The sequence below is a fragment of the Anomaloglossus baeobatrachus genome, chromosome 3 (assembly GCF_048569485.1).
Source record: "Anomaloglossus baeobatrachus isolate aAnoBae1 chromosome 3, aAnoBae1.hap1, whole genome shotgun sequence".
Taxonomy (NCBI): domain Eukaryota; kingdom Metazoa; phylum Chordata; class Amphibia; order Anura; family Aromobatidae; genus Anomaloglossus; species Anomaloglossus baeobatrachus.
Window position 1 is genome coordinate 698,494,142 of NC_134355.1, and position 14,750 is coordinate 698,508,891.

At 45.4% G+C, this 14,750-nt stretch overlaps 21 non-coding genes across 21 annotated transcripts; 7 read left to right on the forward strand and 14 right to left on the reverse strand.

The window, feature by feature from the left end:
* Nucleotides 1–524: 524 nt before the first annotated feature.
* Nucleotides 525–597, reverse strand: TRNAA-CGC (transfer RNA alanine (anticodon CGC)). The gene has a single exon. It is a non-coding gene; the product is annotated as a tRNA-Ala (tRNA).
* A 602-nt stretch (nt 598–1,199) lies between these two features.
* TRNAA-UGC (transfer RNA alanine (anticodon UGC)) lies at nt 1,200–1,272 on the reverse strand. Its single transcript has one exon. It is a non-coding gene; the product is annotated as a tRNA-Ala (tRNA).
* A 676-nt stretch (nt 1,273–1,948) lies between these two features.
* TRNAN-GUU (transfer RNA asparagine (anticodon GUU)) lies at nt 1,949–2,022 on the forward strand. Its single transcript has one exon. It is a non-coding gene; the product is annotated as a tRNA-Asn (tRNA).
* A 617-nt stretch (nt 2,023–2,639) lies between these two features.
* Nucleotides 2,640–2,712, reverse strand: TRNAA-CGC (transfer RNA alanine (anticodon CGC)). Its single transcript has one exon. It is a non-coding gene; the product is annotated as a tRNA-Ala (tRNA).
* A 601-nt stretch (nt 2,713–3,313) lies between these two features.
* On the reverse strand, nt 3,314–3,386 carry TRNAA-UGC (transfer RNA alanine (anticodon UGC)). The gene has a single exon. It is a non-coding gene; the product is annotated as a tRNA-Ala (tRNA).
* A 676-nt stretch (nt 3,387–4,062) lies between these two features.
* On the forward strand, nt 4,063–4,136 carry TRNAN-GUU (transfer RNA asparagine (anticodon GUU)). The gene has a single exon. It is a non-coding gene; the product is annotated as a tRNA-Asn (tRNA).
* Nucleotides 4,137–4,753: 617 nt separating this feature from the next.
* On the reverse strand, nt 4,754–4,826 carry TRNAA-CGC (transfer RNA alanine (anticodon CGC)). The gene has a single exon. It is a non-coding gene; the product is annotated as a tRNA-Ala (tRNA).
* A 602-nt stretch (nt 4,827–5,428) lies between these two features.
* On the reverse strand, nt 5,429–5,501 carry TRNAA-UGC (transfer RNA alanine (anticodon UGC)). The gene has a single exon. It is a non-coding gene; the product is annotated as a tRNA-Ala (tRNA).
* Nucleotides 5,502–6,177: 676 nt separating this feature from the next.
* TRNAN-GUU (transfer RNA asparagine (anticodon GUU)) lies at nt 6,178–6,251 on the forward strand. The gene has a single exon. It is a non-coding gene; the product is annotated as a tRNA-Asn (tRNA).
* A 617-nt stretch (nt 6,252–6,868) lies between these two features.
* TRNAA-CGC (transfer RNA alanine (anticodon CGC)) lies at nt 6,869–6,941 on the reverse strand. Its single transcript has one exon. It is a non-coding gene; the product is annotated as a tRNA-Ala (tRNA).
* A 597-nt stretch (nt 6,942–7,538) lies between these two features.
* On the reverse strand, nt 7,539–7,611 carry TRNAA-UGC (transfer RNA alanine (anticodon UGC)). The gene has a single exon. It is a non-coding gene; the product is annotated as a tRNA-Ala (tRNA).
* Nucleotides 7,612–8,287: 676 nt separating this feature from the next.
* TRNAN-GUU (transfer RNA asparagine (anticodon GUU)) lies at nt 8,288–8,361 on the forward strand. The gene has a single exon. It is a non-coding gene; the product is annotated as a tRNA-Asn (tRNA).
* A 617-nt stretch (nt 8,362–8,978) lies between these two features.
* Nucleotides 8,979–9,051, reverse strand: TRNAA-CGC (transfer RNA alanine (anticodon CGC)). The gene has a single exon. It is a non-coding gene; the product is annotated as a tRNA-Ala (tRNA).
* Nucleotides 9,052–9,648: 597 nt separating this feature from the next.
* On the reverse strand, nt 9,649–9,721 carry TRNAA-UGC (transfer RNA alanine (anticodon UGC)). The gene has a single exon. It is a non-coding gene; the product is annotated as a tRNA-Ala (tRNA).
* A 676-nt stretch (nt 9,722–10,397) lies between these two features.
* TRNAN-GUU (transfer RNA asparagine (anticodon GUU)) lies at nt 10,398–10,471 on the forward strand. The gene has a single exon. It is a non-coding gene; the product is annotated as a tRNA-Asn (tRNA).
* Nucleotides 10,472–11,088: 617 nt separating this feature from the next.
* TRNAA-CGC (transfer RNA alanine (anticodon CGC)) lies at nt 11,089–11,161 on the reverse strand. The gene has a single exon. It is a non-coding gene; the product is annotated as a tRNA-Ala (tRNA).
* A 601-nt stretch (nt 11,162–11,762) lies between these two features.
* On the reverse strand, nt 11,763–11,835 carry TRNAA-UGC (transfer RNA alanine (anticodon UGC)). Its single transcript has one exon. It is a non-coding gene; the product is annotated as a tRNA-Ala (tRNA).
* Nucleotides 11,836–12,511: 676 nt separating this feature from the next.
* TRNAN-GUU (transfer RNA asparagine (anticodon GUU)) lies at nt 12,512–12,585 on the forward strand. The gene has a single exon. It is a non-coding gene; the product is annotated as a tRNA-Asn (tRNA).
* A 617-nt stretch (nt 12,586–13,202) lies between these two features.
* Nucleotides 13,203–13,275, reverse strand: TRNAA-CGC (transfer RNA alanine (anticodon CGC)). The gene has a single exon. It is a non-coding gene; the product is annotated as a tRNA-Ala (tRNA).
* A 602-nt stretch (nt 13,276–13,877) lies between these two features.
* Nucleotides 13,878–13,950, reverse strand: TRNAA-UGC (transfer RNA alanine (anticodon UGC)). The gene has a single exon. It is a non-coding gene; the product is annotated as a tRNA-Ala (tRNA).
* A 676-nt stretch (nt 13,951–14,626) lies between these two features.
* TRNAN-GUU (transfer RNA asparagine (anticodon GUU)) lies at nt 14,627–14,700 on the forward strand. The gene has a single exon. It is a non-coding gene; the product is annotated as a tRNA-Asn (tRNA).
* The last annotated feature ends 50 nt before the right edge of the window (nt 14,701–14,750 follow it).

The following is a 14,750-nucleotide window of genomic DNA, read 5'->3' on the forward strand; positions in this document are numbered from 1 at the left end:
CGCTGCCTACGTTTTGAACTCCCGAGTTAGAATGGAGGATACTTTTGGAAAAGAGCTCTTTGTATGTGGACGGAAGCAGCTTAGCTGGGCTGTGTTTATTCAGGGGCGATGGTCTCTTTGGCTCGAGTAGCATTCTAGGGGTGTAAAAGGTTCCACGTTAGCTTTCGGCTGAGCTGCTCTCCCAACAAAAAACTCTCTGTTGCTTTGTGCTTACGTTTTGAACTCCTCAGGTACAACGGAGGAGACCCTTCTAGAAGAGCTGTTTGTAGGTGGACAGAGGGAGCATAGCTGGGCTGTGTTTACTAGCAGGATGAGCCCTCCGATAGAACGCGCAAACATCCTTCGAGCTGGAATTGAACCAGCAACCCAAGGATTTGCTCATTTACATCTACAGTCTTTGGCTCTACCAGCTGAGCTATTGAAGGCTTGTCTTGGCCTTGGTTGAAAGCCTCCTAGTTTTAGCTGTTGGAGTTTTGAGCATGAGGTGAAAAGGCAATCACTGCTACCATGTGAAAAATAACTCTTGGAGAATGCGGGCATCGATCCCGCTGCCTCTCACATGCGAAGCGAGCGCTCTACCACTTGAGCTAATTCCCCTGGCGGGACAGTTGTGCCTTTAGTTTCTTGCCACACTTCATAGGGATTTTCTTATCATGTCAGGTGAGAAGCTGCATTGTTATATGGTATTTTTTTTCTGTAAGAATAGCTTTTTTTTTTTTTTTTTTTTTTTTTTTAAGTGTGAGTTCCATGTTGCCATAGTAGAAGATCATCGGAGGACTTTACAAGGTGAAGGGTGGCTTCCAAATACATGCACGCCTCTTCCAAGCAAAGCCTTTACATATCTACGGAGAAGACAAAAAACTCTCTGTTGATTTGTGCTTACGTTTTGATCTCCTCACTCCTCAGGTACAACGGAGGAGACCTTTCTAGAAGAGCTGTTTGTAGGTGGACGGAACGAGCATAGCTGGGCTGTGTTTACCAGCCGGATGAACCTTCCGATAGAATGCGCAAAACTCCTTCGAGCCGGAATTGAACCAGCGACCTAAGGATTGCTAACTTTCTTCTACAGTCTTCGGCTCTACCAGCTGAGCTATCGAAGGCTTGTTTTGTCCTTGATCGAAAGCCTCCTAGTTTTAGCTGTTGGAGTTTTGAGCATGAGGTAAAAAGACAATCACTGCTACCATGTGAAAAATAACTCTTGGAGAATGCGGGCATCGATCCCGCTGCCTCTCGCATGCAAAGCGAGCGCTCTGCCACTTGAGCTAATCCCCCTGGCATGACAGGTCTGCCTTTAGTTTCTTGCCACACTTCACGGTGATTTTCTCATCATGTCAGGTGAGAAGCTGCAATGCTATATGGCAATTTTTATGTAAGAATAGCTTGCTTTTTTTTTTACAGTGTGAGTTCCATTTTACCATAGTAGAAGATCATCGGAGGAGTTTAAAAGGTGAAGGGTGGCTTACAAATACATGCACACCTCTTCCAAGCAAACCCTTTACATATCTACGAAGAACCGAGGGGTAAGCAATAAAAAACCCCTTAATAGTTTGGAGACGAAAGTTGCAATGTAGCACAATATCAGTCTTATCGAAGAAATATAATGATGACCTGTATAAAAAGAATCAACTAGCAGAGGATGGTTTCGATCCATCGACCTCTGGATTATGGGCCCAGCACGCTTCCGCTGCGCCACTCTGCTGCCGGTGGTCTGTTCGTTGAGAAGGTCTATTTATCGACTGACTTTTCAAAAGTGGCTAAAATGTATTTGGTCTTTGTGATGGAATCCATCAGCAGGAGCTTATTGTCGGCGCCTCGAGTCCTCCTGAGCATCAGCAATTGTCTCTTTGTTTTTGCTGATTTCTTTTTGTCATATTATGTTAAAAAGTTGATCTGAGAAACCTGTGCCTGGCCTGCCTGGCTGAGAGTTCCTGTAGAAAGATCTGTTTGCGTCTCTGTGGCGCAATTGGTTAGCGCGTTCGGCTGTTAACCGAAAGGATGGTGGTTCAAGCCCACCCAGGGACGATGGTCTTTTTTGCTTAAGTAGCAGCCTATGTACGAGTGAAGAAGGTTCCACGTCGTCTTTCAATTGCTCTCCCGACAAATAACTCTGTTGCTCGCTGCCTACGTTTTGAACTCCCGAGTTAGAATGGAGGAGACTTTTGGAAAAGAGCTCTTTGTATGTGGACGGAAGCAGTTTAGCTGGGCTGTGTTTATTCAGGGGCGATGGTCTCTTTGGCTCGAGTAGCATTCTAGGGGTGTAAAAGGTTCCACGTTAGCTTTCGGCTGAGCTGCTCTCCCAACAAAAAACTCTCTGTTGCTTTGTGCTTACGTTTTGAACTCCTCAGGTACAACGGAGGAGACCCTTCTAGAAGAGCTGTTTGTAGGTGGACAGAGGGAGCATAGCTGGGCTGTGTTTACTAGCAGGATGAGCCCTCCGATAGAACGCGCAAACATCCTTCGAGCTGGAATTGAACCAGCAACCCAAGGATTTGCTCATTTACATCTACAGTCTTTGGCTCTACCAGCTGAGCTATTGAAGGCTTGTCTTGGCCTTGGTTGAAAGCTTCCTAGTTTTAGCTGTTGGAGTTTTGAGCATGAGGTGAAAAGGCAATCACTGCTACCATGTGAAAAATAACTCTTGGAGAATGCGGGCATCGATCCCGCTGCCTCTCACATGCGAAGCGAGCGCTCTACCACTTGAGCTAATTCCCCTGGCGGGACAGTTGTGCCTTTAGTTTCTTGCCACACTTCATAGGGATTTTCTTATCATGTCAGGTGAGAAGCTGCATTGTTATATGGTATTTTTTTTCTGTAAGAATAGCTTTTTTTTTTTTTTTTTTTTTTTTTTAAGTGTGAGTTCCATGTTGCCATAGTAGAAGATCATCGGAGGACTTTACAAGGTGAAGGGTGGCTTCCAAATACATGCACGCCTCTTCCAAGCAAAGCCTTTACATATCTACGGAGAAGACAAAAAACTCTCTGTTGATTTGTGCTTACGTTTTGATCTCCTCACTCCTCAGGTACAACGGAGGAGACCTTTCTAGAAGAGCTGTTTGTAGGTGGACGGAACGAGCATAGCTGGGCTGTGTTTACCAGCCGGATGAACCTTCCGATAGAATGCGCAAAACTCCTTCGAGCCGGAATTGAACCAGCGACCTAAGGATTGCTAACTTTCTTCTACAGTCTTCGGCTCTACCAGCTGAGCTATCGAAGGCTTGTTTTGTCCTTGATCGAAAGCCTCCTAGTTTTAGCTGTTGGAGTTTTGAGCATGAGGTAAAAAGACAATCACTGCTACCATGTGAAAAATAACTCTTGGAGAATGCGGGCATCGATCCCGCTGCCTCTCGCATGCAAAGCGAGCGCTCTGCCACTTGAGCTAATCCCCCTGGCATGACAGGTCTGCCTTTAGTTTCTTGCCACACTTCACGGTGATTTTCTCATCATGTCAGGTGAGAAGCTGCAATGCTATATGGCAATTTTTATGTAAGAATAGCTTGCTTTTTTTTTTACAGTGTGAGTTCCATTTTACCATAGTAGAAGATCATCGGAGGAGTTTAAAAGGTGAAGGGTGGCTTACAAATACATGCACACCTCTTCCAAGCAAACCCTTTACATATCTACGAAGAACCGAGGGGTAAGCAATAAAAAACCCCTTAATAGTTTGGAGACGAAAGTTGCAATGTAGCACAATATCAGTCTTATCGAAGAAATATAATGATGACCTGTATAAAAAGAATCAACTAGCAGAGGATGGTTTCGATCCATCGACCTCTGGATTATGGGCCCAGCACGCTTCCGCTGCGCCACTCTGCTGCCGGTGGTCTGTTCGTTGAGAAGGTCTATTTATCGACTGACTTTTCAAAAGTGGCTAAAATGTATTTGGTCTTTGTGATGGAATCCATCAGCAGGAGCTTATTGTCGGCGCCTCGAGTCCTCCTGAGCATCAGCAATTGTCTCTTTGTTTTTGCTGATTTCTTTTTGTCATATTATGTTAAAAAGTTGATCTGAGAAACCTGTGCCTGGCCTGCCTGGCTGAGAGTTCCTGTAGAAAGATCTGTTTGCGTCTCTGTGGCGCAATTGGTTAGCGCGTTCGGCTGTTAACCGAAAGGATGGTGGTTCAAGCCCACCCAGGGACGATGGTCTTTTTTGCTTAAGTAGCAGCCTATGTACGAGTGAAGAAGGTTCCACGTCGTCTTTCAATTGCTCTCCCGACAAATAACTCTGTTGCTCGCTGCCTACGTTTTGAACTCCCGAGTTAGAATGGAGGAGACTTTTGGAAAAGAGCTCTTTGTATGTGGACGGAAGCAGTTTAGCTGGGCTGTGTTTATTCAGGGGCGATGGTCTCTTTGGCTCGAGTAGCATTCTAGGGGTGTAAAAGGTTCCACGTTAGCTTTCGGCTGAGCTGCTCTCCCAACAAAAAACTCTCTGTTGCTTTGTGCTTACGTTTTGAACTCCTCAGGTACAACGGAGGAGACCCTTCTAGAAGAGCTGTTTGTAGGTGGACAGAGGGAGCATAGCTGGGCTGTGTTTACTAGCAGGATGAGCCCTCCGATAGAACGCGCAAACATCCTTCGAGCTGGAATTGAACCAGCAACCCAAGGATTTGCTCATTTACATCTACAGTCTTTGGCTCTACCAGCTGAGCTATTGAAGGCTTGTCTTGGCCTTGGTTGAAAGCCTCCTAGTTTTAGCTGTTGGAGTTTTGAGCATGAGGTGAAAAGGCAATCACTGCTACCATGTGAAAAATAACTCTTGGAGAATGCGGGCATCGATCCCGCTGCCTCTCACATGCGAAGCGAGCGCTCTACCACTTGAGCTAATTCCCCTGGCGGGACAGTTGTGCCTTTAGTTTCTTGCCACACTTCATAGGGATTTTCTTATCATGTCAGGTGAGAAGCTGCATTGTTATATGGTATTTTTTTTCTGTAAGAATAGCTTTTTTTTTTTTTTTTTTTTTTTTTGTAAGTGTGAGTTCCATGTTGCCATAGTAGAAGATCATCGGAGGACTTTACAAGGTGAAGGGTGGCTTCCAAATACATGCACGCCTCTTCCAAGCAAAGCCTTTACATATCTACGGAGAAGACAAAAAACTCTCTGTTGATTTGTGCTTACGTTTTGATCTCCTCACTCCTCAGGTACAACGGAGGAGACCTTTCTAGAAGAGCTGTTTGTAGGTGGACGGAACGAGCATAGCTGGGCTGTGTTTACCAGCCGGATGAACCTTCCGATAGAATGCGCAAAACTCCTTCGAGCCGGAATTGAACCAGCGACCTAAGGATTGCTAACTTTCTTCTACAGTCTTTGGCTCTACCAGCTGAGCTATCGAAGGCTTGTTTTGTCCTTGATCGAAAGCCTCCTAGTTTTAGCTGTTGGAGTTTTGAGCATGAGGTAAAAAGACAATCACTGCTACCATGTGAAAAATAACTCTTGGAGAATGCGGGCATCGATCCCGCTGCCTCTCGCATGCAAAGCGAGCGCTCTGCCACTTGAGCTAATCCCCCTGGCATGACAGGTCTGCCTTTAGTTTCTTGCCACACTTCACGGTGATTTTCTCATCATGTCAGGTGAGAAGCTGCAATGCTATATGGCAATTTTTATGTAAGAATAGCTTGCTTTTTTTTTTACAGTGTGAGTTCCATTTTACCATAGTAGAAGATCATCGGAGGAGTTTAAAAGGTGAAGGGTGGCTTACAAATACATGCACACCTCTTCCAAGCAAACCCTTTACATATCTACGAAGAACCGAGGGGTAAGCAATAAAAAACCCCTTAATAGTTTGGAGACGAAAGTTGCAATGTAGCACAATATCAGTCTTATCGAAGAAATATAATGATGACCTGTATAGAAAGAATCAACTAGCAGAGGATGGTTTCGATCCATCGACCTCTGGGTTATGGGCCCAGCACGCTTCCGCTGCGCCACTCTGCTGCCGGTGGTCTGTTCGTTGAGAAGGTCTATTTATCGACTGACTTTTCAAAAGTGGCTAAAATGTATTTGGTCTTTGTGATGGAATCCATCAGCAGGAGCTTATTGTCGGCGCCTCGAGTCCTCCTGAGCATCAGCAATTGTCTCTTTGTTTTTGCTGATTTCTTTTTGTCATATTATGTTAAAAAGTTGATCTGAGAAACCTGTGCCTGGCCTGCCTGGCTGAGAGTTCCTGTAGAAAGATCTGTTTGCGTCTCTGTGGCGCAATTGGTTAGCGCGTTCGGCTGTTAACCGAAAGGATGGTGGTTCAAGCCCACCCAGGGACGATGGTCTTTTTTGCTTAAGTAGCAGCCTATGTACGAGTGAAGAAGGTTCCACGTCGTCTTTCAATTGCTCTCCCGACAAATAACTCTGTTGCTCGCTGCCTACGTTTTGAACTCCCGAGTTAGAATGGAGGAGACTTTTGGAAAAGAGCTCTTTGTATGTGGACGGAAGCAGCTTAGCTGGGCTGTGTTTATTCAGGGGCGATGGTCTCTTTGGCTCGAGTAGCATTCTAGGGGTGTAAAAGGTTCCACGTTAGCTTTCGGCTGAGCTGCTCTCCCAACAAAAAACTCTCTGTTGCTTTGTGCTTACGTTTTGAACTCCTCAGGTACAACGGAGGAGACCCTTCTAGAAGAGCTGTTTGTAGGTGGACAGAGGGAGCATAGCTGGGCTGTGTTTACTAGCAGGATGAGCCCTCCGATAGAACGCGCAAACATCCTTCGAGCTGGAATTGAACTAGCAACCGAAGGATTTGCTCATTTACATCTACAGTCTTTGGCTCTACCAGCTGAGCTATTGAAGGCTTGTCTTGGCCTTGGTTGAAAGCCTCCTAGTTTTAGCTGTTGGAGTTTTGAGCATGAGGTGAAAAGGCAATCACTGCTACCATGTGAAAAATAACTCTTGGAGAATGCGGGCATCGATCCCGCTGCCTCTCACATGCGAAGCGAGCGCTCTACCACTTGAGCTAATTCCCCTGGCGGGACAGTTGTGCCTTTAGTTTCTTGCCACACTTCATAGGGATTTTCTTATCATGTCAGGTGAGAAGCTGCATTGTTATATGGTATTTTTTTTCTGTAAGAATAGCTTTTTTTTTTTTTTTTTTTTTTAAGTGTGAGTTCCATGTTGCCATAGTAGAAGATCATCGGAGGACTTTACAAGGTGAAGGGTGGCTTCCAAATACATGCACGCCTCTTCCAAGCAAAGCCTTTACATATCTACGGAGAAGACAAAAAACTCTCTGTTGATTTGTGCTTACGTTTTGATCTCCTCACTCCTCAGGTACAACGGAGGAGACCTTTCTAGAAGAGCTGTTTGTAGGTGGACGGAACGAGCATAGCTGGGCTGTGTTTACCAGCCGGATGAACCTTCCGATAGAATGCGCAAAACTCCTTCGAGCCGGAATTGAACCAGCGACCTAAGGATTGCTAACTTTCTTCTACAGTCTTCGGCTCTACCAGCTGAGCTATCGAAGGCTTGTTTTGTCCTTGATCGAAAGCCTCCTAGTTTTAGCTGTTGGAGTTTTGAGCATGAGGTAAAAAGACAATCACTGCTACCATGTGAAAAATAACTCTTGGAGAATGCGGGCATCGATCCCGCTGCCTCTCGCATGCAAAGCGAGCGCTCTGCCACTTGAGCTAATCCCCCTGGCATGACAGGTCTGCCTTTAGTTTCTTGCCACACTTCACGGTGATTTTCTCATCATGTCAGGTGAGAAGCTGCAATGCTATATGGCAATTTTTATGTAAGAATAGCTTGCTTTTTTTTTTACAGTGTGAGTTCCATTTTACCATAGTAGAAGATCATCGGAGGAGTTTAAAAGGTGAAGGGTGGCTTACAAATACATGCACACCTCTTCCAAGCAAACCCTTTACATATCTACGAAGAACCGAGGGGTAAGCAATAAAAAACCCCTTAATAGTTTGGAGACGAAAGTTGCAATGTAGCACAATATCAGTCTTATCGAAGAAATATAATGATGACCTGTATAAAAAGAATCAACTAGCAGAGGATGGTTTCGATCCATCGACCTCTGGGTTATGGGCCCAGCATGCTTCCGCTGCGCCACTCTGCTGCCGGTGGTCTGTTCGTTGAGAAGGTCTATTTATCGACTGACTTTTCAAAAGTGGCTAAAATGTATTTGGTCTTTGTGATGGAATCCATCAGCAGGAGCTTATTGTCGGCGCCTCGAGTCCTCCTGAGCATCAGCAATTGTCTCTTTGTTTTTGCTGATTTCTTTTTGTCATATTATGTTAAAAAGTTGATCTGAGAAACCTGTGCCTGGCCTGCCTGGCTGAGAGTTCCTGTAGAAAGATCTGTTTGCGTCTCTGTGGCGCAATTGGTTAGCGCGTTCGGCTGTTAACCGAAAGGATGGTGGTTCAAGCCCACCCAGGGACGATGGTCTTTTTTGCTTAAGTAGCAGCCTATGTACGAGTGAAGAAGGTTCCACGTCGTCTTTCAATTGCTCTCCCGACAAATAACTCTGTTGCTCGCTGCCTACGTTTTGAACTCCCGAGTTAGAATGGAGGATACTTTTGGAAAAGAGCTCTTTGTATGTGGACGGAAGCAGCTTAGCTGGGCTGTGTTTATTCAGGGGCGATGGTCTCTTTGGCTCGAGTAGCATTCTAGGGGTGTAAAAGGTTCCACGTTAGCTTTCGGCTGAGCTGCTCTCCCAACAAAAAACTCTCTGTTGCTTTGTGCTTACGTTTTGAACTCCTCAGGTACAACGGAGGAGACCCTTCTAGAAGAGCTGTTTGTAGGTGGACAGAGGGAGCATAGCTGGGCTGTGTTTACTAGCAGGATGAGCCCTCCGATAGAACGCGCAAACATCCTTCGAGCTGGAATTGAACTAGCAACCGAAGGATTTGCTCATTTACATCTACAGTCTTTGGCTCTACCAGCTGAGCTATTGAAGGCTTGTCTTGGCCTTGGTTGAAAGCCTCCTAGTTTTAGCTGTTGGAGTTTTGAGCATGAGGTGAAAAGGCAATCACTGCTACCATGTGAAAAATAACTCTTGGAGAATGCGGGCATCGATCCCGCTGCCTCTCACATGCGAAGCGAGCGCTCTACCACTTGAGCTAATTCCCCTGGCGGGACAGTTGTGCCTTTAGTTTCTTGCCACACTTCATAGGGATTTTCTTATCATGTCAGGTGAGAAGCTGCATTGTTATATGGTATTTTTTTTCTGTAAGAATAGCTTTTTTTTTTTTTTTTTTTTTTAAGTGTGAGTTCCATGTTGCCATAGTAGAAGATCATCGGAGGACTTTACAAGGTGAAGGGTGGCTTCCAAATACATGCACGCCTCTTCCAAGCAAAGCCTTTACATATCTACGGAGAAGACAAAAAACTCTCTGTTGATTTGTGCTTACGTTTTGATCTCCTCACTCCTCAGGTACAACGGAGGAGACCTTTCTAGAAGAGCTGTTTGTAGGTGGACGGAACGAGCATAGCTGGGCTGTGTTTACCAGCCGGATGAACCTTCCGATAGAATGCGCAAAACTCCTTCGAGCCGGAATTGAACCAGCGACCTAAGGATTGCTAACTTTCTTCTACAGTCTTCGGCTCTACCAGCTGAGCTATCGAAGGCTTGTTTTGTCCTTGATCGAAAGCCTCCTAGTTTTAGCTGTTGGAGTTTTGAGCATGAGGTAAAAAGACAATCACTGCTACCATGTGAAAAATAACTCTTGGAGAATGCGGGCATCGATCCCGCTGCCTCTCGCATGCAAAGCGAGCGCTCTGCCACTTGAGCTAATCCCCCTGGCATGACAGGTCTGCCTTTAGTTTCTTGCCACACTTCACGGTGATTTTCTCATCATGTCAGGTGAGAAGCTGCAATGCTATATGGCAATTTTTATGTAAGAATAGCTTGCTTTTTTTTTTACAGTGTGAGTTCCATTTTACCATAGTAGAAGATCATCGGAGGAGTTTAAAAGGTGAAGGGTGGCTTACAAATACATGCACACCTCTTCCAAGCAAACCCTTTACATATCTACGAAGAACCGAGGGGTAAGCAATAAAAAACCCCTTAATAGTTTGGAGACGAAAGTTGCAATGTAGCACAATATCAGTCTTATCGAAGAAATATAATGATGACCTGTATAAAAAGAATCAACTAGCAGAGGATGGTTTCGATCCATCGACCTCTGGGTTATGGGCCCAGCATGCTTCCGCTGCGCCACTCTGCTGCCGGTGGTCTGTTCGTTGAGAAGGTCTATTTATCGACTGACTTTTCAAAAGTGGCTAAAATGTATTTGGTCTTTGTGATGGAATCCATCAGCAGGAGCTTATTGTCGGCGCCTCGAGTCCTCCTGAGCATCAGCAATTGTCTCTTTGTTTTTGCTGATTTCTTTTTGTCATATTATGTTAAAAAGTTGATCTGAGAAACCTGTGCCTGGCCTGCCTGGCTGAGAGTTCCTGTAGAAAGATCTGTTTGCGTCTCTGTGGCGCAATTGGTTAGCGCGTTCGGCTGTTAACCGAAAGGATGGTGGTTCAAGCCCACCCAGGGACGATGGTCTTTTTTGCTTAAGTAGCAGCCTATGTACGAGTGAAGAAGGTTCCACGTCGTCTTTCAATTGCTCTCCCGACAAATAACTCTGTTGCTCGCTGCCTACGTTTTGAACTCCCGAGTTAGAATGGAGGATACTTTTGGAAAAGAGCTCTTTGTATGTGGACGGAAGCAGCTTAGCTGGGCTGTGTTTATTCAGGGGCGATGGTCTCTTTGGCTCGAGTAGCATTCTAGGGGTGTAAAAGGTTCCACGTTAGCTTTCGGCTGAGCTGCTCTCCCAACAAAAAACTCTCTGTTGCTTTGTGCTTACGTTTTGAACTCCTCAGGTACAACGGAGGAGACCCTTCTAGAAGAGCTGTTTGTAGGTGGACAGAGGGAGCATAGCTGGGCTGTGTTTACTAGCAGGATGAGCCCTCCGATAGAACGCGCAAACATCCTTCGAGCTGGAATTGAACCAGCAACCGAAGGATTTGCTCATTTACATCTACAGTCTTTGGCTCTACCAGCTGAGCTATTGAAGGCTTGTCTTGGCCTTGGTTGAAAGCCTCCTAGTTTTAGCTGTTGGAGTTTTGAGCATGAGGTGAAAAGGCAATCACTGCTACCATGTGAAAAATAACTCTTGGAGAATGCGGGCATCGATCCCGCTGCCTCTCACATGCGAAGCGAGCGCTCTACCACTTGAGCTAATTCCCCTGGCGGGACAGTTGTGCCTTTAGTTTCTTGCCACACTTCATAGGGATTTTCTTATCATGTCAGGTGAGAAGCTGCATTGTTATATGGTATTTTTTTTCTGTAAGAATAGCTTTTTTTTTTTTTTTTTTTTTTTTTTAAGTGTGAGTTCCATGTTGCCATAGTAGAAGATCATCGGAGGACTTTACAAGGTGAAGGGTGGCTTCCAAATACATGCACGCCTCTTCCAAGCAAAGCCTTTACATATCTACGGAGAAGACAAAAAACTCTCTGTTGATTTGTGCTTACGTTTTGATCTCCTCACTCCTCAGGTACAACGGAGGAGACCTTTCTAGAAGAGCTGTTTGTAGGTGGACGGAACGAGCATAGCTGGGCTGTGTTTACCAGCCGGATGAACCTTCCGATAGAATGCGCAAAACTCCTTCGAGCCGGAATTGAACCAGCGACCTAAGGATTGCTAACTTTCTTCTACAGTCTTCGGCTCTACCAGCTGAGCTATCGAAGGCTTGTTTTGTCCTTGATCGAAAGCCTCCTAGTTTTAGCTGTTGGAGTTTTGAGCATGAGGTAAAAAGACAATCACTGCTACCATGTGAAAAATAACTCTTGGAGAATGCGGGCATCGATCCCGCTGCCTCTCGCATGCAAAGCGAGCGCTCTGCCACTTGAGCTAATCCCCCTGGCATGACAGGTCTGCCTTTAGTTTCTTGCCACACTTCACGGTGATTTTCTCATCATGTCAGGTGAGAAGCTGCAATGCTATATGGCAATTTTTATGTAAGAATAGCTTGCTTTTTTTTTTACAGTGTGAGTTCCATTTTACCATAGTAGAAGATCATCGGAGGAGTTTAAAAGGTGAAGGGTGGCTTACAAATACATGCACACCTCTTCCAAGCAAACCCTTTACATATCTACGAAGAACCGAGGGGTAAGCAATAAAAAACCCCTTAATAGTTTGGAGACAAAAGTTGCAATGTAGCACAATATCAGTCTTATCGAAGAAATATAATGATGACCTGTATAAAAAGAATCAACTAGCAGAGGATGGTTTCGATCCATCGACCTCTGGGTTATGGGCCCAGCACGCTTCCGCTGCGCCACTCTGCTGCCGGTGGTCTGTTCGTTGAGAAGGTCTATTTATCGACTGACTTTTCAAAAGTGGCTAAAATGTATTTGGTCTTTGTGATGGAATCCATCAGCAGGAGCTTATTGTCGGCGCCTCGAGTCCTCCTGAGCATCAGCAATTGTCTCTTTGTTTTTGCTGATTTCTTTTTGTCATATTATGTTAAAAAGTTGATCTGAGAAACCTGTGCCTGGCCTGCCTGGCTGAGAGTTCCTGTAGAAAGATCTGTTTGCGTCTCTGTGGCGCAATTGGTTAGCGCGTTCGGCTGTTAACCGAAAGGATGGTGGTTCAAGCCCACCCAGGGACGATGGTCTTTTTTGCTTAAGTAGCAGCCTATGTACGAGTGAAGAAGGTTCCACGTCGTCTTTCAATTGCTCTCCCGACAAATAACTCTGTTGCTCGCTGCCTACGTTTTGAACTCCCGAGTTAGAATGGAGGATACTTTTGGAAAAGAGCTCTTTGTATGTGGACGGAAGCAGCTTAGCTGGGCTGTGTTTATTCAGGGGCGATGGTCTCTTTGGCTCGAGTAGCATTCTAGGGGTGTAAAAGGTTCCACGTTAGCTTTCGGCTGAGCTACTCTCCCAACAAAAAACTCTCTGTTGCTTTGTGCTTACGTTTTGAACTCCTCAGGTACAACGGAGGAGACCCTTCTAGAAGAGCTGTTTGTAGGTGGACAGAGGGAGCATAGCTGGGCTGTGTTTACTAGCAGGATGAGCCCTCCGATAGAACGCGCAAACATCCTTCGAGCTGGAATTGAACCAGCAACCGAAGGATTTGCTCATTTACATCTACAGTCTTTGGCTCTACCAGCTGAGCTATTGAAGGCTTGTCTTGGCCTTGGTTGAAAGCCTCCTAGTTTTAGCTGTTGGAGTTTTGAGCATGAGGTGAAAAGGCAATCACTGCTACCATGTGAAAAATAACTCTTGGAGAATGCGGGCATCGATCCCGCTGCCTCTCACATGCGAAGCGAGCGCTCTACCACTTGAGCTAATTCCCCTGGCGGGACAGTTGTGCCTTTAGTTTCTTGCCACACTTCATAGGGATTTTCTTATCATGTCAGGTGAGAAGCTGCATTGTTATATGGTATTTTTTTTCTGTAAGAATAGCTTTTTTTTTTTTTTTTTTTTTTTTTTTAAGTGTGAGTTCCATGTTGCCATAGTAGAAGATCATCGGAGGACTTTACAAGGTGAAGGGTGGCTTCCAAATACATGCACGCCTCTTCCAAGCAAAGCCTTTACATATCTACGGAGAAGACAAAAAACTCTCTGTTGATTTGTGCTTACGTTTTGATCTCCTCACTCCTCAGGTACAACGGAGGAGACCTTTCTAGAAGAGCTGTTTGTAGGTGGACGGAACGAGCATAGCTGGGCTGTGTTTACCAGCCGGATGAACCTTCCGATAGAATGCGCAAAACTCCTTCGAGCCGGAATTGAACCAGCGACCTAAGGATTGCTAACTTTCTTCTACAGTCTTCGGCTCTACCAGCTGAGCTATCGAAGGCTTGTTTTGTCCTTGATCGAAAGCCTCCTAGTTTTAGCTGTTGGAGTTTTGAGCATGAGGTAAAAAGACAATCACTGCTACCATGTGAAAAATAACTCTTGGAGAATGCGGGCATCGATCCCGCTGCCTCTCGCATGCAAAGCGAGCGCTCTGCCACTTGAGCTAATCCCCCTGGCATGACAGGTCTGCCTTTAGTTTCTTGCCACACTTCACGGTGATTTTCTCATCATGTCAGGTGAGAAGCTGCAATGCTATATGGCAATTTTTATGTAAGAATAGCTTGCTTTTTTTTTTACAGTGTGAGTTCCATTTTACCATAGTAGAAGATCATCGGAGGAGTTTAAAAGGTGAAGGGTGGCTTACAAATACATGCACACCTCTTCCAAGCAAACCCTTTACATATCTACGAAGAACCGAGGGGTAAGCAATAAAAAACCCCTTAATAGTTTGGAGACAAAAGTTGCAATGTAGCACAATATCAGTCTTATCGAAGAAATATAATGATGACCTGTATAAAAAGAATCAACTAGCAGAGGATGGTTTCGATCCATCGACCTCTGGGTTATGGGCCCAGCACGCTTCCGCTGCGCCACTCTGCTGCCGGTGGTCTGTTCGTTGAGAAGGTCTATTTATCGACTGACTTTTCAAAAGTGGCTAAAATGTATTTGGTCTTTGTGATGGAATCCATCAGCAGGAGCTTATTGTCGGCGCCTCGAGTCCTCCTGAGCATCAGCAATTGTCTCTTTGTTTTTGCTGATTTCTTTTTGTCATATTATGTTAAAAAGTTGATCTGAGAAACCTGTGCCTGGCCTGCCTGGCTGAGAGTTCCTGTAGAAAGATCTGTTTGCGTCTCTGTGGCGCAATTGGTTAGCGCGTTCGGCTGTTAACCGAAAGGATGGTGGTTCAAGCCCACCCAGGGACGATGGTCTTTTTTGCTTAAGTAGCAGCCTATGTACGAGTGAAGAAGGTTCC